The 24,555-nt window shown below is 36.0% G+C and overlaps 1 long non-coding RNA gene across 1 annotated transcript in view; it reads left to right on the top strand.

The window, feature by feature from the left end:
- The first annotated feature begins 2,161 nt into the window (after positions 1-2,161).
- The window catches only part of LOC115345251, a 38,562-nt gene continuing 16,168 nt past the window's right edge, over positions 2,162-24,555 (top strand). The window contains exons 1-2 of the long non-coding RNA XR_003924777.1: positions 2,162-2,256; positions 22,303-22,426. This is a non-coding gene — a long non-coding RNA (uncharacterized LOC115345251). The remainder of the gene's footprint in view (positions 2,257-22,302; positions 22,427-24,555) is intronic.

Raw genomic sequence — 24,555 nt, 5'->3', positions numbered from 1 at the left:
AAACAAAGAGAACTGAAGTCTAATTCATTGAAAAAGTAGTTTGGGGTCAGCATATTCAGAAGATACTGCAGTACACTCACTATCTCTCAGTAAGTCTGGTGTTATAGTACAACTTGCTGCTGTTTTGTGGCTCTTAGGAAGGAATAAATTATGTGCATCTTATATTAATTTCCAGTATAAGACCTGTGGTAAATAATCTGAAGTTTTCCTCTACCATTCTACACTGTCCAATGCTATGAAATGATGCTAATGACCAATTATTTCTGCATGGACTATTTGTAGAAATGAAATTTATTTTAATGTTAACATTTCTGTGAAAGAGTGCACAAAGTGTTCTGCTGTAGTATATCATCAAGTGATACTGAGTGGTTCTATAATTTAAATAACTTTAGCTAGAATGTCTCTGCTTAAATAGATCATGTTTCTGTGCCATTTTACTTCATTGACTGAAAAATCCCACACTAATTTCTGAGCTGCTTGGGAACTAATTAATTTTAAATCTGTTTAACTGTTATACAAGTTAAAGTAATAATCTGTTGAAAGTAATTGCAGTGGAAAATTTTTAATTTAAAGTTCCAGAAAGCAATACCTACACTTTTAACATCACCAAACTATGTGTCCTATTAATGCACATAATCTCAGTTTCCATTAGCTGACAAAAGTATGAAAATAGAAAGGAAGTATATAAAGCCAAAAAGAGAGGGAGAACTCACAAGAAATGGAAAATGTGCTGTAGGAAAATTTAATTGGCAGTACAGTAATGCAAGACTCAGTTGTCACAGGAACTATAACAAGATAAAGCAATAGTCCACTGGGCTGCTACACTGACAGAACTTTTTAAGATCTAGTCTTTACACCGATGCATTCTTTTTGGTAATGTTCTGTGAAATTGCATACTGTATTATGGCTGCTTTTCAGCAAAGTGATGGAATATAGAATGTATGAATAAATCTCCCTCCACTGAAAAACAGCAAGTTACCTGCTGATACCCATCAACTACACAGTTACCTGAGAGGATGTTAAAACTGTGTGCAATGTTTCTTTAAACATGTGAGACAAACTTAGAAGACAAACTTGCCTGGGGACAATTTTAGATAAAAGCTGTAGAATGAAGAAAGGGGAATATAGGAAGTTTAGGAATAATATCAGTCAACTTTTCTAGATGTGCAGAATTCTACATTACTCTAGGTCCAAAAAGATGGTCAAAGAAAAAAAAACAAAAACCATCGTTAAGGACTCTAAATGTCAACCTGTGGGAAGATAAAATTTCACCTTATTACTACCAGCCTCTACTATCTTTTAGATTCAGTGGCATGGCAGAGAGGGCAAAACACACTGAGAGTTTTGCAAGTGTAACTTTGAATATTAACCTCAGAAAACTACAGACTATTACCAGAATAAACTCAGCTGCTTATGAATTTTTAGAAGCAGAAGCTGAGTGGCCATACACATCATAGAGATAAAAAGTCATTGTTAGCTACCTGCTTATGAGACCCTAAAGTTGTGGGGGAGAGGAGGGAGAGGGGAAAGCAGGAGGATTGCACTGAGGATAGTTCAGCTACTCCTTACTGCTTCTAAACACATCTGAAAAAAATAAAGCCATTAGGCAACCCAGTAAGGAAAAACTTGTGTCAGGTGAAACAAATTTAAAAGAATGACTGAAGGAAATGTTGCAAAGTGCTATCATTAAAATTGATATTATTTTTTTTTAACCAGAAAATGAGAGAAATAGTTACACATAAGTCTATGATATTTTTTGATGCTCAGGGAGAGACCTTTAAGGAAATGTTTCAGGCCTGAAAAAATTATTACAGTCAGGCTTTAGACCTCTTAGAAATGGATTTATAATGAAACTGCTGACACTACCTGAGCTATAGTTGAACAAATTGCTTCTGTCCTGGTGTAATGAATAACCTCAGCATCAGGGAGCTTTCCTTTCATACAGAAAGGAAAAAAAGACTGATTTCCTATTTTTAAACTTCCTTTCATCTATCCATCTTTCTTTTTTTTTCTTTATGCAAGGTATCTGCATACCTTAATGTCCTATTATTCAGAAGCTGTGCAACAGTCCTGTGACATTTTATCTCCATAGTAGTACTTTGCATAAGACCTGTCTGGTTATTATCTCTGCCACCCAAGAGCTTAAAGTGTTGCTCTCTTTAGCACATAGCCACTATCTGAGGCTCACGTGCACTAGCTATCTCACATTCACAAAATGTATGGGGTTCCAGTAGGATGAGAACAGTCTATACAGAGGTAAATTAGCCTATTTTCTTCATAATTACTTGAACATCTTCATTCTGGAAGGGTCTGAAAACAGTTAGTGTATCATGTAATGACTGGATTGAGTTGACTGTGTGTAATATAATTAAGGGTGGGAAAACAAGCATCAACATTTCCATCATTTCAGGTGAGAGGTTCAGTTTATTCTGATTTTATGACCTGGTCATAAACTGGCTCTTACAGATGGAAACTGTCATACTGCAGCTTATTTACAGGTCCTCCGAATTTACTGGGGAGAAACTTATGTGATGTCGCTTTAAAGAAATTATAAAAAATAGGCATTATAGGAGCAGTTTATATGGTTAGAGTAACCAAGTTAATTTAAATAAAAAAACCCAGCCAGCATACAGTAAAGCCTGATAGGAAAAACTGCAATATTCCCTCCATTTTTGGAAACAATGTGAAAGCAAATATTATGCTAGCAGTGAGCCACATTCCAGGCACTGATATCAGTGAAGAATTCCCACTGTCATTGGCGAAACTACAGTCATGTGTCTGTGGGAAAATGATTTTTTAAGGACTGAAATATGATCTTGCAATGCCACTTGGAGTGTTTGCAATACCTTGCCATCTATTTTTATGAGTCTAGCAATAGATGTGGTGTTTAGTAGGCTCTCCTGAAAGAATAGTTGAACTAATACGATTACTTCTGAAACATTTATTGTGTGATACGGTCTCAGTTCAAAGGCTTGCTAAGGTATCTTCTTATCTTACCTACCCAGAGGAAAATAAGGGCAATCAAAATATATATAGTGCACACAGGCAGAATATTAGCTTCATTGAACATCGATCAAATAAGCTCCAAAATAAGTTTTCAGTCTGTCCCAAGAGACATTAGAGACATGGTTTTAGTCTGTATTTGAAAGCATCAGACTTACAAGTGTTCTTTATGGAGTTATGGCCAAAACTGAATATAGTCAATGAAATAAATTCTTACAAGGTTTCAGCTGTCTAGGATTAAGTTCACATGGGAAGAGTTATCCTTTTTTTCTCCACTGATGGTTGATTTGGAGGTATACAGAGTAAAAAGCAAATAAGTAAAACATATTCTTTTTGCTTTTGGATGTCAGACCTAAATATGGTTGATTTTTTTTTTTGGCCCAGGTAAAGCAAACTTACCTCAGTATAGTCTTTGTATCATTGATCTTGTCAAAGGCCTAAACCGAATAAGCCGAAGGTTTTTTTCCTGACTCTGCAATTTTAATTTAAAATACATATTTTTCAGGGGCTGTTGTGATTGGAACAGGAGAGGCATTGTCACACTTTATGGTCTTTCATGTTCAGCTGATATGGAGTCCTTTTCTTCCATGTTGTTCCATTAGGGCTTTTTTTGTGCTGCCTCTGAAATGTGGAACTTTTCCTGAAGTGTGACTCATCCCCAAAAAGAAAAAAAAAATTGCATATACGCATCCTTTCATTTTATTTAACAAATTGCCAACTTTGTATTTTAGTTCAGTAAGTCTTGCTCATCTCTTTCTAATGTGTCACACTTGTATGATTGCCTAATACCGCTGAACTAAGACAGCAGCAGCAACTTGTGCAATGCCCGATCTCCTTTGCATCATTAGGGACGGTCTATGAAGCAAATGTCATTAACTTGTGAGGAAAGGAAGCAAAACTGACAAACCCTCATCGACAAACTCCCCTCCATTTGTTCATCAGTCTTTATTAAATAGCAAATTTAATATCAACATTCTTGCATAAGACAAGCCACTGAAGTCTTTCACCATGAAAATTAATGCTGTTTAAAATTAAACTTGCCTTTGGGTTTCATTTAAAAATTAACATTGTAATCTTTGTATGCTATGTTGTGAAGCCTAAATGAATGCTAGATAATGGAAATAATGAGACACGGGAGCATGTGTAGGGTTACACTGTAGTTCACGCAGTGAAGTGTTAATTAATGTAACCAGCACTGAGAAATCACAGAATTTATTTCTGCTCTTTTTCTCTCTTCTGCACTATGTGAAAGACCATGGAACAGTGATGTGACAGCATAAATCGGGGTCTTTCCATGCAGATTATTCACTTAGATTTGCTGGAACAAAATATTAAATAATAAGTTTCTTGGTGCAAATGTATAATTCATTTCCATAGCTGACTGCGTTAAAACAAGATAAGTAGTAAATCCAGTGAAATCTCACACACGTACCTTTAAGCAACTACTTCAGAAAGCCAAAGCACAGTGTGGATTTCCCTAGTAAAGGAGCATATCTTCTTAAGGAGTAGTACCTTCTTGTCATCAAATTCTTGCCATTCAGTTCTCTAACCTCTGCAGTATTAGCCTGTTTCTGTGACAGTATGTGAAAAGAGTGGTGTCTAGTTACTACTTTAAAATCCAGGATTTATATTTATTTGAAACAATCTGTTACATTTCTGATTTAGCATTTCTAATTTCAGCATTTCAAAGAAGTGTAGTAACTAACTTTGTGTTTATATAATCCACTATTTCTAACCCATCTCACATTTTATTTCAGAAATAGGTGCTGGTATGAACTAAACAGGAGAAGTCCTCACCATTATTTGAAAAGTGACAAAATACTTTGTCCTTCATTTAAATTCTGTTCTTGAGGATTTTCCTTTGAAAATACCTCTTTGTCCTCCTTTCTTATACCTATGAGTGGGTAAGAGAGACATTCCCTGCTCTAGGTTACTGTCTCTAAGCTAGGAAATATGGATTAGAAGTGGCAGAGTGCCTGTACCTCACAGACATCCAGGTGCATGAAAAAAAATGCAACCAAAAATCAAAGAGGTTTTCTACCTGACTGCAGAATGATTAAAAACATAAAACCAGTAATAATGTAAAAAAACCTGTCAGGGTATTTTTTTTATCTGGATGGTATCTCCTTCACAAGAGTCGATGAGTCTTTTGGCTAAACTTTTCATATGGAAGCGGTTATTTTCCCCTGGAGTTAGACCTATGTGCACAGAAAACTGTCTTTCTGGAATACCTCTGTGTGCACTATGATTTGAAGTCAACATCTATAGTGCTTCTTTAACAGAGTGTCTGGGGTTTCTGTGGAAAATTAGTAGCTCACACCTAACCACAGAGACAAAAGTGTGTAGCTGCTTCAATGCTGAATAGTAAATGGAGTCTTTGTCTAATTGACTAGTATAAGCAGAAAGGAATTGGATGCTACACTGAAAATGTACATAAAATACCTGCCTTTCTACTGAAGCCTCCCTGTGACCACAAGTATGTGCAGGAAAAAAACTTTCACTTCTAAATGATTTTGAAACTTGAGTAGAAGAGGAGCCACCTACAGGTCCCTGAATTTCGCTGTTGATATTGCATACTTATGTCTTCCAGTATTACCTGCGTCTATTTTTAGGATCCAACTCTAGACATCATTTGTGTTTCCCAAAGTAAAACACTTGCCTGATTGCAGTACTATGTTGGAACCATGCAGTCAAACAGCATTCTCTCTCCCATGTTTTGATTTTCATGGGAGGAGAACTCCTCTCTGCAGAACTAAGAAAATTCATGACAAAGAGTTCATTTCTAATGTGGCTGATGAAGGGATGGGAAGTCCGAAACCATCTTAGTGAATGAAGACACCATAAACACAGTTGAAGAAGGTGATCCAGTGAGACTGTACATCAGTGCAGAAGAGAAATGCTGGCCTGTAGAAAGTGATGAAGAAGATGTGTAATTTGTCCCCCATTATTATTGAGTTAGGAGCTGAGGGGAGGCCTGTGGGTTACTCTTTTCTGATTCTATTATTGAAACTATTCGCGTAAAATAATGGTAAGCTTTGATGGATCACCAGATGATTTACACTGAGAATAACATGGTTCAGAAAGAACTGTACACCTACGAGAAAGCTGGTTTGATCAACTGTTGCCAATGAAAATACATTAACATTATCTTAATTTCTAACCCCAGTAACACATGTGAAAATAAAACTGAGAAAGTGATTATTCTGAATACAGTTAAGACATCAAATCAGCAAATGCGTAGTTCATAGTTTTGTGTATGGGATATTACTATGTACAAAAGCAACTGGACACAGTGGTTCCTGGTGATGTTTCACCTTTTGAGAAGAAATCTGGAAAACAGTGAGTTAATTAACAAAATGAAGCAGAAAATGCTATGTAACTGTGTCCTCCAGTAGCAGGAAGGAACAAAACCATACGAACACAATGTGTTTGTCTTAGTCTTAATGTGACAAGAGAAAACATAGTTTTCTCAGCCACATACAAATCTGGCTTCTCTCTCATTCCTTTCCAGAATGAAGATATCTTTTGATTTATGTTCAACCAGAATAGAATGATCTGTCTTGTGGAAAAGTTTCTTCTTCATACCTCTCCAGCTCAAATGCTTTTAGTCACTTACCTGATCCTTATGCACAGTGAGGACAATCCTACTTTGGGGAAAAAATTTGATTAGAGTTTATGCAATGCAGCTTCTATTGGCTTTGAACAAACTTGCTAGAGCAAGCAGGAGGTGAGTTATTATAAATAGCACTAGCAAAGTGCTGCTTGGTAAGTGGCCGGTGTTAGCCTCCCTGAGCTCTGTTTTGCTGCAGATAGTTTCAGGGTTGCTCAGGTACAAATACAAGAACAGCAGTCATCAAATCCTTGCCTGCAATAAAGGTCTTTTATGCTGCTTTGACACTACTGTATTGCCATACTCTAGTTATAACTGTAATTTACACCTACTTCATCCTTTTTTATGCTGCTGGTGCACTGTAAAGCCAGCTTGGTGTGAATAAGGATCAGTGAGAATTAGATTCCACTTTTAAAATTATTTTTTTTCTTTCCTAGCCACCTCTGTAAGCCCTCATCTTTCTTTTTGGCTGCGCTGCTTAAAAGTAGGCATGTGACCATTGCACTGCTCAGTGACCTAGGAGATATTTTATGTGATGGATTTGTTTCTGAAAAGCTTGCAATCAACATATAAGCAATTAGAGGCCACTTTACTTCCTGGCAGTACTAAGGCTCCTGCTGTCTGGTTTAGTACTGGCAGATGCAAATAAGGCTTTGAAAGCATCACTGTAAGTCATTCAGACTGATGTAGTCCTTTCATTTCCCACAATGCATTCAAATCCACATGAAAATCTGTCTCACATGGTATCGGTAGTCAACCAAAGCTCTGTCCTTGGATTTCTTCATTTATGGTAAAAATCACATACTATTTAACCTGGAAAGAAAAGAAAATGCAAAACAATATCCTTGGAGTCCAAACGACAGGAGAGTTCTGTTATCATGATGCAGGAGTTTTAATTATTCTGAGCTTGCACCTTCAGAGCTAGCCATTTCTCAGCCCAATTAACCTGTCCTATTGTACAGTCCATGTAAGGCATAAGGCAATTAACATTTGTACCATAAATAAACAATTAAGGAATGTTTTGATTTCTGGTTACACTTTTTGTCATTCAAACTGCACTGCAGTTTCTGCCTACAAGGGATTTGCTCTTTTAAACACTTCCTATTTCATTACCAAGTGTCTTTCGCCTTTCTTACAGTCAGCAATGCACCATATATAAAGCTTTAAAAAGGTGCCAGTTCACCGACGTAACAAGCAAAGAACAGAAATCACAAGCATCCCTAATCCTTTAGTAACTCTTGTCACCAGGTACTGTTTAATTTTACCAAATCTTTAAAGAAATAGTGAGAATGTTTTCCAGTTTTATTCTGGAGTTTATTGTAACTGAGGACAAACTTTGGTCCAGATTTGCAAATTAATTTCACCCCATGCCTTTATTAGCTAATGTTTGTCCAGGCTCTGAAACACTGCAGTTCTATGTTATTGACATGCATTCTCCTCATTAATATTTCTGACAACACTACTGGTTTTATTTCTTTCTATTCACTAGTGAATTTTGTTAGGTATAGGTGCAATGTTTCTGGGCAAGGAGTAGAGTTCCTTACCAGTGATGATCTTGGGTCATTTTTATGACTCTGATAATGACCACTGCTTTGATTAATGCTATAATTTTTTAATGGATACCTATAAAATAGTTATAATTTATAGGCCCCATAGATTATCATTATTGCACCAGAAATTCATAGTAAAATGTGACTCGTGGAATCATTCAGGCTGCTAATGGAACTAGTTAATCACATCTATTAATGTCATTAGCTCATTAATGACTAGTTAATAATTAGTTAGTGACATCTATTCAGGCAGTTTATGGTACTAGTTCTGTAATGATGTCCCAGTAGGTAGGTTCCTATGCAAGTGGAACCATTGAGGTCAATAATGTCCTTCACAGACATGAGGGTTAATCTGCAGACTTATCATTGCAACATTACACTATAAAGCCACGGATGGAATAGAAGTGAATGGAAGTGAAAGGAAGGCAGGGTTTTAGGATTCATAGATAGTAAAAATATTTGTAATACAATCCAGCGTTGCAACTGTCCAAGGATAAAAATGACTTAGAACTACTATTAGGTACATGGTTCTGTAAAATATGTAACAACCAAAAGGAAAGTAAGTAAGAAATCTATGCATTGTAATTATTTCAGTATATTCAAGCAGATGGATTACATCAATATTTTCTAGCTTTCAGTATTCTGTGGTTATGAAATGGGAATCACAAGTGCCTGTAGTATCAAACCATCTTTACTCAATCATACATTAAAAGAACTCCACAAATCTTGTAAGTTCAATAATTCTCCATTAAATGCAGCCTGGATATTGAAATTCACCACTCTTTCAAATAATAAATGCAGTTTCCATTATTTTTGTTGTTATTTATATGCAGCACGAAAAATTCTAGGATGCTATTGCTAGCATGCAAAAAACAGGACACAAAGATTTCTAGGAAAAATGTTCATTTAGGTAAGAAATGGTTTAAGTATAAATAATCAGTCTGAAGGAAAAGGCAGAAGTTGTCAGCAGATGACACATGCTACCTAGTTTAACACCATCTTAAAAAAAAAAAAAAAGGACGTACAGTTTCCTATTGACAAAATGTACGCATACACTGACAATAAAATTAAGTAAGTGAACTTCTTAGCATATTTGTCCCCAGGAGAAAATCTTATTTCTTTTTGCAGAAGTTATATGATATGAGAGTAGTCTGAGCAATAAAATGGCAAAAGTCCCAGTGGACAGATGATATTTTCTACGAGAAACTGCCACTGTAAATCATACCAGTTGCAGATTACTGTGTGTTTGTGTTTATTCTCCATGAGCCATATACATCCTGGAAATGGCTTGTATTTTGAATGTAAATTGTCAAGTGTGTGAATTTCAGCTCATGCAAATATGAAAACCTATTTCATAACCATTATTCAAATGCTTTTTAACATAGTAGTTTTCATTGCTTGCTAAGTGCTTTCCCACACTTCTTCCTAAGTAGGAAAACAATATGAATGGTGCCCATCTGTTCTTGTATGATTTTTATTTCAAGGCTATTTTAATTGGTTTACTGGCTCTGACAAAATGAATAGAGTGCATTTACAGACATCTGAAAATTCCCTGTACGCTATGTATTCTGGAGTCTGCAATCCATTTTGCAAAAATCAGTGTTTGTGGGAAAGCAGATGGAAACAGGGCAGTACCTCTAGTCTCTGCAGCAGTTCAGCAGGTGCCACACAATAGCACATTTGTGAGAACAGTCATGTCCTTCTTCAGGGAGGAAGGATTCTACAATAAATACCAATGATATTTGACCCAGTAGATAAGAGGCTATTGGACCTTAGATAACAAAATAATTCATTCACAAAATAAACACTGCAACTATGTTCCAGGACAGAGAACTTCAAAGATTGGTATGCCTGAAATTTTTCCTCTGTTCAGTAAATTCATCTCAAAAACTGGTCTGGTTTCTCTCTGATACTGAAATAGAAATAAACAAAATAAAAAAAGTGGCCACTATGCTGTTGTTTATAGCAGTAAGTACTATGCTGTGAACACTAAAATACAGTGTTCAGTTTGTCCAGTGACAGGGTTTTATGTTGCCTCTGACTTTTCCTGTGAGGAAGAAATGATGAAATCGTATTCCATCTGGTTAAGCAGTTATTCTGTATCTTCTTTCCCTTCATTGTCAGATGTTCCAGGCCTAAGGCACTTTATCAGTATCGAAAACAAAGTATAAAAGAATGGCTGCATTAATCTTAGCAACTGAAATATTAGTTTCTATTAGAGTATGCTGACTCTGTGCTACAAGACTACTCTAATTTTCTACCTGTCTTCCTGTACTCTGAAGCACCAGACACATTGCTATGGAATATCAACCTTCAAAAGAGCTGAGCATTAACCTGGAAAAGATTTTAGATATCTGATTTGTCAACCAACAAACAATACCAGAAATAAGAGTTTAATCTTTAAAAAAATAATAATTAAAAAAACCCCAAACCATATATGATCTACAAAGAAGCTGACTTAAGCTTTGCAAAACTTACTATTACGTTAACTATTTTGGAAATCAATTCATAAAATCATATAACGTTCTGAGTTGGAAGGGACCCATGAGGAACACTGAGTCTAACTCCTGATTCCACACAGGGCAACCTAAAAGTTAAACCATATGTCTAAGAGCATTATTTAAACACTTCTTGACCACTGACAGCCTTGGGGCCACGACCAGTTCTCTGGAAAACTTGTTCCAGTGCTTGACGACCCTCTCAGCGAAGAACTTTTTCCTAATATCCAGTTCAAAATGCAGGTGGCCAAGCGTCTTGAAGATTTGACTTTTAAGTGATTTTAGTACATGCTAACTGTACCTTTCGCTTGGTGGATACAATGCTTGTTGCCATAAGTGGTTCTTGATTCAAAATCTGTTTTACTTCAGCGAAAAAGTTCCAGGTGCTTTTAATAAGTTTTGGCAAAAATTGAAGCCCAGGAAGACTCTTACACACACACTTCATTCATGGGATCATTCCCATCAAAGTCAAACTGAAAATAAAACTGATGTCATGTTTTCGTACTGAACTGGAACATTGTTATGTCAACAGGCATTCTTCTAACCACTAATTTCTTAATGAGGGAAATGGAAATTAACTACATTTCACAGAATATCTGCTACATTATTGTAAAAACTGATTTATTCTAGTCCTTAAAAAAGCTCCTCAGATAAATCAAAAAATAAATCCAAGGATTTTGACATTAGCTGGCTCATGTTGTAAGACTACCTCAGGGCTGTGAGACTCATCTGATTTACAGTTATATAATTGAGAGCAGAGCTGGCCTTTTATCTTAAATTATCTCTAAGAGAGTGCCAAATCAGATAGCTCTTTTAAATCAACATGCTCAGGATTTACCATACTGTAATGCGTATAGGCTGACCCTGGACTTCCAGCCTGTCAGGAACAATCATCAGCTGGAAGCTCCAGGTCAGGGGGTATTCTGAGAGTTTTTTCCTCTCTTTAACACTGGGCCTGACATATAGCTGCAATCAACAGTGGAGATATTGAAGCTTACATTATTTATTAACTTTCTGTTATACATATTTGGGTTGTTCAAATTCCTGGGGCTTATCCTACTGTCTCTGAAACCCTGTTTATCTACAGGAATTTGATTTACAGATGATACCAGATTTATTTTCAGTGACAGTATGAGAAGAAACTTCATTGTTAACTCTTAATTCACTCTCACAAGAATTTCTTATCACTTGGCCCCTTTGACCACAAAATGCATGTTAGACTGTTTGCTAACTGTTTGCGTCTCTGTTCAGAAAATAGTATGCTATTTCATTATTTTTGCTCCCCAGCTAAGGGTCTAAACCCAGTTAAGGGGTCTAAAAAGACATGATGGCCCCCATCAAATACCTAGCATTACCTTCCAGATGTTGGAAAAGAAGTGTGATCCTGCAAAAGGAAGTTAAACTAAATATTCTGAATTGTAAATTTTTATATAAAAATATTTTAATTGAAATTCAAATTTAAGTACTTTTCTAGAAAAAACGTGCTTGCATACAGGTTGCTACTTATTGAAGATAATGGGAAATTGGGATGAATCTGATAATGGATATATCAGATAATAAGGTTACTACAAGATGCAAGAAGAGTGCTGTCAGAAATTTCCAGGTGACTTTTCACAGAAGGAGCTTGGAATCAGAAGGACTCACAAGAATCTTCCATGTAGGACCTAATCCTACTCTAGAACTTATGCAAATATAGTGCACGCAAAGTCCAGGTGTAGAGGAACTGGAGAGAAATTCCAGGAACCTGGAGTTATCAGGGGCAAAGACTTTGGAAAAGTGACAACTTCTGGATTCAGCTGACATCAAAAACAGTTTAAATATGTCTATGTAGAGCAGCACGTGACTTATGAAATTCTGACTAGCTCTACACTTGTGATATCCATAGCTCACTCCATTATTTCTGCATCCAAAGCATGTGCATGATCCTTGCACAACCCGAATGAATCTTTGACAGATGATCAAGAGCTGTCACTGTTTCTGTTCATTTTCAAACTGTTTTGTACTTTGGTTTGACATTTTGAGTAGTTGATTTCTTAAACTGAGAAAGTGCACTCAATTTTATCCAGTTTTTAAAGCTTTTCATAATTTTTATCCATAAATTCTTTTTGACAGTATGAAGAAAATGCAATAAATACAGTATATGAATGTATCTCAGGTTTTAATAATGCCTAATTTATATGGTTGAGATTTTCAAAAGAACATCAATGAGCTACAGCTCTCAATTAATTTGAAATGCTAACTTGCTTACACTGTTCTGGAAATCCTACTCCTAATACCTCCCGGTACAGAAGTTGAATATAGTCAGATTTCCAATGCATTTTAGGTTTTACTGCACGTATCTCTTCCTGACATATTTTCATAGTATTATTCTGTCCCTCTCTTCACTTAAGTTACAGGAGAGTGCTTTTTTCAAGGGATTATCTTAGTTTGTTACAGAGGGGGACATCAGACTCTAAAATAATTTGATCTAGAACAATTTTCCAGGTGAGCTTCTACAGCATACTTCATCCTAGGCATGTGAATACTGGTAAAATCAAATTGTGGATGAAAATCTTGGTCCTGACACACTGCAGACTTTGAAATGACAAGGGAAGTGCAATTGAGATTGAGCTGAGAGTAATAATAAGTTTAGCACTAATATTAATATAGTCCATCAACTAAAAGTGGTGCTTTATTGTTTTGATCAGTGATGCCACTGAATGATAAAGGCTAAAGACAAGTTTTGTAAAGGCTTCTGCTCTCACAATGTAAATTTTCAGAACGTGATGCACAACACTGGCAGTTAGGGTAGCATCCTTAAAATTTCCAATGCATCTACGTTTCTCTTTTGGGTCATGTGCACAAGTGGTCTCAGATGATACCATGCTACTTAGCTAATTGTCTTGGGGGTTTCACAGTCTAATCCTCCACATCTGCCTAAAGCAGAGTGAGGAATCTGGCTTTCACACATACTGGGCTCTCCAGCAGCCTATGGAGTGAAAACTGCCTCTTCTCTTCCTCTCTGCTGAACTGAATATAGCTCCCTTCATTCCTCAGTACCTTGTATAAAGACCTGATGTTTTGGCTCCAGTCAAGTGTAGGACACTCAAATGTTGCATTGCTGAACCTAAAGGTTTTGATAGACAGACTCTGTGAATCTTAAGCTGACCCAAAGGTCAGGCAGTTGCCATGTCAAGTTTTGCCACTGCCAAACACCAGTCAGGCTCAAAAGAATTACCAGACTGGAACATGTGTCTCACACATCTCCATACAATCTCAAAAGACCTTCAGTGCAAAAGCTTGTATCTTAATTACAAACCTGCCTTCCCTGCCCCTTTGAGATGACAAGCGAGAAGTATCTGCAAAGCAGCTGAGCACAGGAACACCTTCAGTTTCTTTGCTCTGTTCTCATGGCAGTAAACTCTGTGCGAAGGACTGACTGTGTTACTAGAAGTAGAATTTCTTAAATTGCCATGGCCAGATTAGTTGACTTTATTAAATGGTATGTGCTCAGCAAATGCATTTATGCAAGCTTTGAGGCAGAACTCCATTTTAACAAGCAATATAGCAGATTCCTCTGATGAAAAATCAATGTCATGCCTAACTTCCCCTTTCTCCTCACTGCTCCAGATTTGTATGTATCCCAGGTCATTTGGATTTATTTAAACTAAATCTATGAATTATGACATCAGTGTAGGTCACCCCCTTAAGAAATATGACTGGAAGGTGGGAGCGCAATGAGATCCATGGTGTCTTCTCCCATTCCCGTGTTATCACCTTTTCATTCTGAATGTGGACTGGACAAAATGGTCAGTTTTCCCAGATTTTCTTTTGCGAAATGGGAACTGTAAATCCTCACTAGCATTTAGATCATATGATATATGAAGAATTGTAAACTACATGGTGAAATTTCGTTATTCTCACTGTATCAAATGGCTGATTTAGTAGGACTATTAAACTAAGTTTGCACAGAGCATTGAAATGTGGTTTATATCTGTTGCCATCATAGTCACCATACATTGTTATTAGAATGACTTCTCTCCTTTATCTCTCTTTGAAGCTCAGTGGTGCAGAATCCAGGTTGTTAACAGATGTCATGCCTTGGAGCTTGATTGTCATTGCTCTTCAGTTATTTTGGACTGGGAACTTAGTTACTGAAGCAAGGGGTTTCTCACAAGTTTGTGGAAAATTAGTGTTATTTAGTACTAAAAACATTTATAGAAGGCAGTATTCTCAAAAATAATGACAACACTGTAAGGATATAGTTATCATCAAACAAATGATGTAAGGTGTATTTAATATAGAAAACTCAGGTAAAAAACAGTTCTAAATAAAATGTTGCATTTAAAGAGTAGTTCAGTAATTTGTTCAGTCATGAAACGGTGGTGTTTTGGTGATATATTCAGTTGTCATACTACCGCACTAGTTTTGTTTTATATTCCACTGGGCTGTCTAAATTCCCTGTTGTAACTTAATGAGTAGAGATAAAGTTTCCATCAGTAAAATGGCAGCGAGGAATAAAGATTTTTCTTTCCCTTGTTACCGATATTTAATTTGACTTATATTAAGAATATTTTTCCTCTGTGACCCTAAACACTAAAAGTAAACAGCTAGATACATTGTGGTCTTTTCCCCCTCTAAGTTGCACATGACTATATCCTCTTTTCTGAATCGTTAAAGAAGAATAAAGCCTTTCATATACACTAATAGACAGCTAAATAAAGACACTGAATTACTGAGACAAATGCCTAGTAAATTGAGGAGGCTCATAAGACAGAAAAAATAGTAAACTCTAGTTGGTTTGACATTAGTAAGACAAGGTAATACATATGGTCTAGGTATCTTGTGAATAGGTTATGAATTTTAGGAATAAGGAATAGTAATGTCTCATAATTCACCCAAGGACATTAATCTCTGCATGTAGAATTTGCTTCAGAAGGAAAAAAACATCCCTTAAAGTCTAAAAAGATAAAGTCACCCCCTAAAGTTTAGAGGCAGCACATTATCTAGAAAATGAGGGGGCAGGTATTGTAATAATTAATCAATTAAACCATGTTACCTTCAAATACAATGAAAAAGCAGATTCACCTCTTATGTAAAATCTTCAGGCATGGTTTTAGTATTTTATATTACACTGGGAATAGATTTTCCAGAAACAATCAGCGTGATTGGAGAAGAAGACCAAAATAATAGGAATTCTAAAAAACTACCACCACTGACATTTGAGTAAGGAAATTAGTTCATACTGGAGGTAGACTAAAAGCAAAAAAAAATAAAAATTTAAGAGCAAAAACAAAGTCAACTCTAGCAAAGTATTGAAATGCATATCAAGAGCTCCAGCTGCACTTCTTAAATATAATAGTGCTCAACAAGTTTACAGCTAGCTTTTACGAACCCCCTGTACACATCCTGCAATACATACAGGGTGCTGGATTCTTGATATATAATATACAACAACTATCACAAGCAATAATATCTGATAGAGATGTCAAGATCTTAAGGACTGTGATGATAGAAAAGGGCAGCCCAGAGGGGTGACTACCAGGTATATGAATAACTGAGTTTAAGGTATCAGTGAGGACTGCATAGAGGCTTGTGCACATAGTGATGTGTCTGTTAGGAGCAAAAGATAGAGCTCTTACAGCACCTAGATAATCCCTGCAGAGTACTTGAGAAGATAGTAGTGATTATATACACACAGTTACTAATAACAGAAGAAAGACCAGGTCAGGGAAGCAACATAATAAACCTTTTGATAGGAGGTGAGAAAGTTGAACTGCCATGGTGTTTTCTTCATGTTCCTAATATCAAAAGAAAATCAAATCCTTGTGAGGGAGTAGGGATTTAAAGTTTTTGTATTAGAGAGAAACTTCAGGAGTAAATGGAGCCTTCATAGTGAGGGACAGCCACACGATACAAAGTGGAACCAGTGCTTAAACTTATGATAGGGAACTGAGAAGAGAAAAGGCTACTTAAAATATTCATGATGCAATTCTGAAGCCATTCTGGATGTGTTTACACAAATCAAGGCTAGGTTAGGCATAAAAAAAATCAGTAAAATTCAGCAAAGAACAGTCAAAACAAAATCACATTTGAGAAGGACATGGAAAATAAGGAGCAAGATCAGGACCAAATGAATACATGGCTCTCTATAAAAGAGAAGGTGTTGTGATTTCAGCCCAGCCGGTAACAAAGGACCACCAGCCACTCGCTCACTCCTCTCACCCCCTCTCTGATGGGATGGGGAGGAGAATCAGAAAGGAGAAAAGAAAAAAAAAACCACGGAACCTCGTGGGTTGAGATAAGGACAATTTACTGGGACAACACAAGAAGAGAAGTTACAACAACAACAACAGTACTAATAAAAGAATATACAAAATGAGTGATGCACAGTGCAACTGCTCCCCATCTGGAACCCAATGCTCCACTACTTCCCCCACCAAAAGCCCCAAGGCCCCCCCCAGCCCGCTCCCCATTTATATACTAAGCGTGATGTCACATGGTATGGAATAGCTCCTTGGCTAGTTCAGGTCAGCTGTCCTGGCTGTGCCCCTTCCCAGGTTCCTGTGAAAATTAACTCTATCCCAGCTGAACCCAGGACAGAGGGGAAAGAAAAAGCTGGATAAACTGAATAAGTTGATTTCAGTGACAATATCAATACAACTAACATTTCATAAGATTGGTAGATTAAAAATAATATGTGGGACATTGTGATACCACTGGATTTTACATAGCTATATCAAGAGCCAGCAAATATGTGATATTGAATCTGTTGATTGCATTGTGATTTTTTCAGTGACTGCAGAAGCGAAAACTGTTAGTCTACAGCCTGTGTCTTTTTCTTGAAGGATAAGATACCTGGTGTAATGACTTCCATTTCATGAAAACATGAAATATTAATCGTTAAACCGGGCAGAGTAGGTCCTCAGTGGGTAGAAAGGAATACAGTGCCATGAAAATCAGTGCAAAAAGATACTATACACTAGCTAACTCTCTGGCCCATGACCAAAACAAACAGGAAAAATTTAGAACAAATGAATTTATTATAAGTCATGATGGTCAACTGCTAGTTTGCATCTAGAACTAATATGCTGATAGATAAACCTTAAATAATAATGTGGCACAGAAGAAATTTCTCATGTAAATATTTCAAAACAATGCATTCTTAAATGGATAGCAATTAAAATATGTGCCTGAAGGAAACTGGCATTTCTGCATTGTAGAAAATACCGTTACATATAGTTTCATTCTGACCTGGCATAAAAATAAAACAATTTCTACGAATGAATTATTCGGGGAAAAAAACCTTTTAAGTAACCAGATGTTACATTTTTATGTAAATGAAAATTTTATCACTGATTTGCATATTTTACTTATTATTAATAGCTGCAATAAATTTTGGAACAGGTTTTCAGTAGAAATAGAACAATACCATTTTATGATGTTTGGAACATCTGATTTTATACTGTTTTGATTTTCTTAACAAAAATATGTCAAAATTGACAGTCTATTCCAAAGATGTCATTATGAGAACACACAACTTTCTGTCTGGAAAAAAGTAGTCTCTAATAAACTGTCATCATTTGTCTACTTGTGATTTATTGTGAATAGATGGAAACTTTTGGAATCCATCATGGTGATTTTATATTTGTTTTCCTATCTGCTTTTTATTTGGTAGAATTCTGCTGTATTTTGGGAGAATAATCTTGACTGAATAGTAGAAGTGAAAATACTACAAAATAAATCTGAGAACAAGTTTGGCATTTCCCTTGTCTTTGCCTAAAGAACTGAAAATAATCACTTGGAAAACTCATCTCGCTCTTTCTCACTCATACACATACACACACACACACACAAAGTGTGGACAAAGCAACTTTCTTGTTTTACAGCTGGTAAAGACAGAAACCAGGACCAATACTTAGATGATCAAATAAGAGAAATACTGAAAATTCAATGAATTTGTATTTGACTTGCCTAAATGTTCAGTTAATCCGCTATTGATTTGTTTCAAGTGAACAGTAAAATGCAACAATGTAAGATTAGGGTATTATTTCTTGCTATTTTATTGTTCTTGCTGCGAAGCCATTATGAACACATCGTGAAAACCTTAAAATGAAAACCAACTCCAGCATGTCTGTCCAAGAGAGAAAGGTATTTCACTGAAGTTTACACAGAACAATGCAATAACACATATATATTCTTTGCCAGTCAGGTTAACAGTTTTACTGATGGATTTCTAGGGCTATGCCTACATTAGCCAGTGGAGTGACATAATAGGAGTTAGTCTGGAGACCGAAATATCTGGTGCTGAGAACCAGTCATCCAGTTGCCTGTGTTTTGATGGGGTTTGAGTTGGCTCGCTCCTGGTCACAAGGACTGAACACCCACTTGCTGTTTGAACTTGTGCATGTTCCTGGGGTGAAGCTTTTGGTTCAGCTTTATCCATTCCTGCACTCCTAGACTGCTCCACGACACCAGCAAAGTGCCGTATGTGGCGGGGATTAAGGAGCTTCACTTCAAAAGCACAAGCCTGATCCAGATTAAAAAGCTAATGCTGTTCCTTATGGGAGTGCCAAGATTGCGATGAGATTGTGTATTACTGAGTGACCGTGAAATCTTCCAACTGCTATCCTCCATCAAATCATCCTTTAGCTCAACATTAGCTTTGAATTCCTTGTTAATATGCATTGTTTGTACTGAGGTAAGTTCAAGAAGTCCCAAACAAAAAACATCCTTATCATTTTTTGACTGCCTAGCAGAAATGATGATCACTGCTCTGAACTGTTAAAAATTATCAATGATGTGGATTGCAGCCCTTCTTTTTTAGTTTGCTTTATGCCTTCCTTGTATGAAGGAAGTTTTGGCTTTGTTTGGTTTGCTTTGAGAGACGGAGTTTCTTATGCATCCATCGCTCCTTAAAAACACCTCTTCAGTTTGCAACAGCTTTTTCAAAAAGATGATTTCTTCAGTTTCTTAAAGGAACATTATTTGTCCTGTGAATCAAATTAAAATTAGTTTGAACAATAAAAAAGCTAAAAAACATAATTTCCTTACTTTTGGTTCTGTTTCTCAAGAATGGGAACAAGCCAAAACCTGAAGAGGACTATCAAAATCTTGGAGTATATTTTCACTAGCTTTTGATCTCAGATTTCACAGAATTTAGGACGTTTATTGGGTATTCCACTTAAGATGCTTTATTTATAAAACAAACAAAAAAGGGATACCATGTTAGACACAGGTTGAAGGAAATACCTCACCTGATCTTTTTCAAACAGTTTCATCATTTATGAAAAAACGGCTATGGCAAGATACAGTGTCTTCTTGTCCTTTGGGTTATAAGTACACTGATATTTAGGCTTCACTTAGTGTCACTCATTCTGAGCAGTCAAGATCACGCTGGGATTCAGTGACACCTTAAGAGCAACTTTAAATCTTGTTTAATGCACCTCTGCATTTTTTCTTTTTTTTTTAAATTTTTATATATCTAACTTCTATCCTCTCTTCCCAATGTGATTTGAGCCCAGAGTTTCAGTTTCTTAACAGATCTGCATTTCATTTTGTGTAGGGTAGAAGTATAGCTTCAGGGTCTCTTACGGCTATGCTAAAAGACAGTCACTGGTGAAATCTCCCAGGTTTGACAGTTAAACTTGCCTCATCATAATAATTTTGTTTTGATGCAGTTTCATCTGTGTGCATGTGTGTGTGCATGTCTGCATAAGCTAATTATAAGGCAGAGCTAATTAGAAGGCTGAGCTTTAGAAGAGACATTAACATTTGTCTGCGTTACATTCTTTTTGATTGATCATCTAGTCTCAGAATTACCATTTTCAAAGGAAGAGAGCCAGAAGACTGCCTCTCCTCAGCTCCCTTCCACTGCACTGTACTGTTTCCTAATATCAGCTAATTTTCAGCTGAGTGCTTTTTCACAGTGACTGTATGAGATTTATGACTCATCTTCTACAGTGTACTTCTATATTAATTGTATTTAACTATTGCTTATGGTATTTTCACTCCATCTCCTGCTTTTTTGCTCCTTTCTCTTTTTCAAAAGTATGTGAAACCCTCTCTGCTCCTGCATTTGAACTCCCTGTTTGGGACTCTGCATTTGGCTACCAGCATTTTATTATAGCACGGTGATAAACCAGGTGTCATGCTCTCATTTTGTGTTCCTGGGGCTGAGCCACCTGCTTGGGTTGCTGTCTCACGAGGAGCTCCACAGTATAATCACCTTTGTTTGTATTGTCTGTGACTTTGCCAACAATTCATGCCTAAGGCTTTTAGTGTGTCTGTAGCAAAATGATACCTGAATATCTAGGGATGAAAAGGTAGACCATGTTAAAATATAGCTTTTAAAATATAGCTTAGTAATAGATAGATACAACTAAACTTTTGAAGAGTGTTATGCAGGGAAACTTTTCCTCCACTGTGCAAAGTTGAAACTTTACACAGTCTGGTCAACTAAAAACACAAAAAAGTCTTTCTTTCAGGTCAGAAAAAATGTTTTCTTTCAATAATTTCAAAAAAACCTTTTGAATTACCGGTGTTTCTATAATTAGACTAAAGTTCCAAGTAGAAGAAACCAAAGCCAATATTTATTACTTAGAAAATGTTGACATGGACTATCCTGACAATTTCAAAACTTTAAAAAACATTCCTTACCAACAGTTAAATTCCTCAAAGTCAGCCATTCCTTGCAAAAGGTTCTGGTTTGGTTCATTTGCTTTTTTCAGATGAAACAATTCTGTAAAATAGTCCTGACCAGCTCTGTAGTGGAATTGCTTTGCTTTAATTTATTTTTTAGTGTTATCTTTCCCACCAAATTTTATAATATTTGTGCAATTATATGGCTTCCCATAGTTTTTTTTTGGTTTTTTTTTTTTTTTTTTTTATACTTTGTAAATAGCCCAATATACTGAAAAGTGAAGATATTCTTTGCAATGTAGTGTTTCTAAAGTACGTGGTATTTACTATCCTAACCCTTTAGAAATATTTGTGCAAAGAGTAAATTCAATGCTCCAAAAGCTCATTGAAATCAATGGGAGACTTTCCATTAAATTCAATGGGCTTTGGTCCAAGCTGTTTGTAATTATAGGCTGACATTTTGAAAGCTGCCTAAGGGAGCTGGAAGCCTAATACTCATTAAAATTAACTGGGCATCTAGCTTTACTAGGGTGCTTTGGAACTCACTACTACAGTTTATATAAATGAGTGACCTGTTTATGAGGCTCAGTTAGTTACATCAGAGCTTCAAGGAATCTCTAAGCATGTGTCTTATCTTTTATGTGAAAGAAATATGCTTTATATTGTATTAATTGATAATGGCCATTTTGCTGCAGAACAGTATTGTCTAGTCGAAAAAGAGAGATGTATATATAAAAAAATTATCATAGAATTGACAAAAACTGATTTACACAATGGCTTGTTTGCCAGCTTAATGCCTTTTATTTTTTTTTTTAAGAAATATTCTTAAATATTTGGAATTTATTTGTAATGAGAACTAGATCACTATACTGAACAAACAATTCAATCCATAAATTACCTGGCATGTTATCATTGTTCTATCTACAGCAAAGAGTCTGTGATATCCTTGGTTATATCTATGTCATCCATATCTGTATCTACATCTACATCTACATCTACATTTTTATCTACATCTATCTAGATACTGTTTAAGCATCACAAAAGCATTCAGCAAGTAGTCCTTCATTTGAAAAAGCTGCGTGAACTGTGACTGACAAATGTAATTTCCTATGGATGCTGCACTATATTAAACCAATATATATAAGGTAAGTTATCTGAGCTATAGTTGCTTATACACATTATGCGATACCAAATCAAATTTGTGAACTCTGTTGATTAGTTCTAAATGTCACTTGTCAGAGTAGCATGTGGTTCAGTAGTAATACACTTAAACTCACCTTTGATTTTAAACTCACCAGTAGTTTCATTCATATGCTTATAGCCAAACAGTTCACTGTTAACGAAAAGTATTCTTAAGGGATTAGAAATATTAAAAATCTTTGGAAGCTAGAGATACGAAATTTTAAAACAATTTGGGATTGAAAGGACAATATTGTCATTTGTAGGGGTTCTGAATTATAAGATACATCAAAATAAATGTAATGCCTATTTACATAAAATATTTATGTGTACGTGATATGCAGTTCAATAGTGAACTTGATTTTATTTAAATTAGTTGTGAATCATAACATTATTTCCCAAGATGACTTATTACGGATTATGATTTTATAACAACAGTATTGTTGCTGCAAAATCATTACTCAGTCAGCAGAAGTGTATACAGAATACTATTGCTACCGATGAGAAAATACACAAAGTGGTCAGATGCAAGCAGATCAATTATTTAAACTGATCTCGTGTACATAAAATGAAATAGAAACTATTTTAAAATTATATTTGGGATAAAAGTAAAGAGGCTGCATAAATATCTGGTCAGTTGAAACTACTTAGCTGGCTCCTGGAACTGTGAAGTTTCTTCAAGTGGAATTAAGTTCCTGTTTCAAACAAAGAGCAGCCTCCTTCTTCCCTCCTGGCAGGAGGCTTTGCATACTGCTAAATGAACGGTGATAAAATCAGATTCCAAGAGGAAGAGTAGCCATTGTATTTTTTTATTAGTATCATGTTACATTTCTTGCAGGTCACTTACTGTTTTCTGCTTTTGAGGCAGCTGTTGGCCTGCCCTCCTGGTTGAAAAAGGGTGCAATTATTTAATTACCAATTCAAATATATATAAAAAAGGGAAAGGGAAGCTATTTCTTACAGTACAAAAAGCCCAAAGCAAGGCAGAAAATGTCACACAGTAAAAACAACAGTACAAAAAGCAGAAAACACCTAATTAAACTGAATTGGACTGAAGTGCAATTGCTAATGTCTTTAATGAGCTATTTTATGCTATTATCTGCCATCGAACACACACTTCTGCTACTGTGTAGTTAGTTGTCTATATGTGTAATTTTATCAACGTTAGTGGGGGTGACAGACGTGAAATGTACTCATTTGTGTCGGTCCAACACCAAAATCCTTGTAAGTTCAGTGCAGATAATTGTTTAGATCTCTGGATGTCTTTCTGAAATTCCTCTGGAAATGCATGTTATTTCTAACCTTCTTGTACTTGAGACTATTTCTTCTTTAGGACTCATGAAGCTTCTCAGACTCATACCATTAGCAAATTTCATCAGCATTTGCGCATTTTTAAGCCAAGATCAGAGCTGAAAATACTAGTATCAACCTCAGGACTGATCATGCATTTCACTGTAGCTCCTCTGTGCCACTCTGTTGTCACTGATCCTTCACCTTCTTATTTATCCACCTCTCAGTTCTTATCCTAATCATCATCTTCTCTAGTTTAACTAATAATTTCCTATTAAGCATCAAATGTTTTCCTGGCTTCCAAGTAGATTAGATCTAGATTAGACCTATTTCCCTTGTCTAGAAAAGCAATTATCTCCTCAATGAAAGGTATCAGGTTAGTCTGGCACAATCTGTCTCTGTCAAACCCAGGTTGCGTTTTATCACATTTTCTCTCTACCTCTGTGCCTCCATTCTTTCCTGTTGTAAAACATAGCTCAGACCAGTCTGACAGAGTCACAGTTGTAGGATGATCCTTTTTTACTTTCTTAAATATGTGTAAAATTCAATTTTTTTCTGTTGTGTGTCATTCCTGAAACTTGATGGATTTCCTACCTCTACTAGAGAAGATCCAATACTGTGCCAGCACTCTCATGATTCTGGGATAGTGACAATCCCTCTCAGTCTTCATACATGAAACACTTAATGTTTTTTCTCCATATCAAATGGTAATTTGTCTTCCATATCTTATACATTCATTCATCTGTATTTTAGTTTAGTTCCACATGGTTTCTCCACCTTTGTGGGTTGTTTTTTTTTTAAATAT

Source organism: Aquila chrysaetos, chromosome 1, assembly GCF_900496995.4.
Source record: "Aquila chrysaetos chrysaetos chromosome 1, bAquChr1.4, whole genome shotgun sequence".
NCBI lineage: Eukaryota > Metazoa > Chordata > Aves > Accipitriformes > Accipitridae > Aquila > Aquila chrysaetos.
Note: the sequence above shows the minus strand (reverse complement) of the source record. Positions and strands in the feature narration are given on the sequence as shown.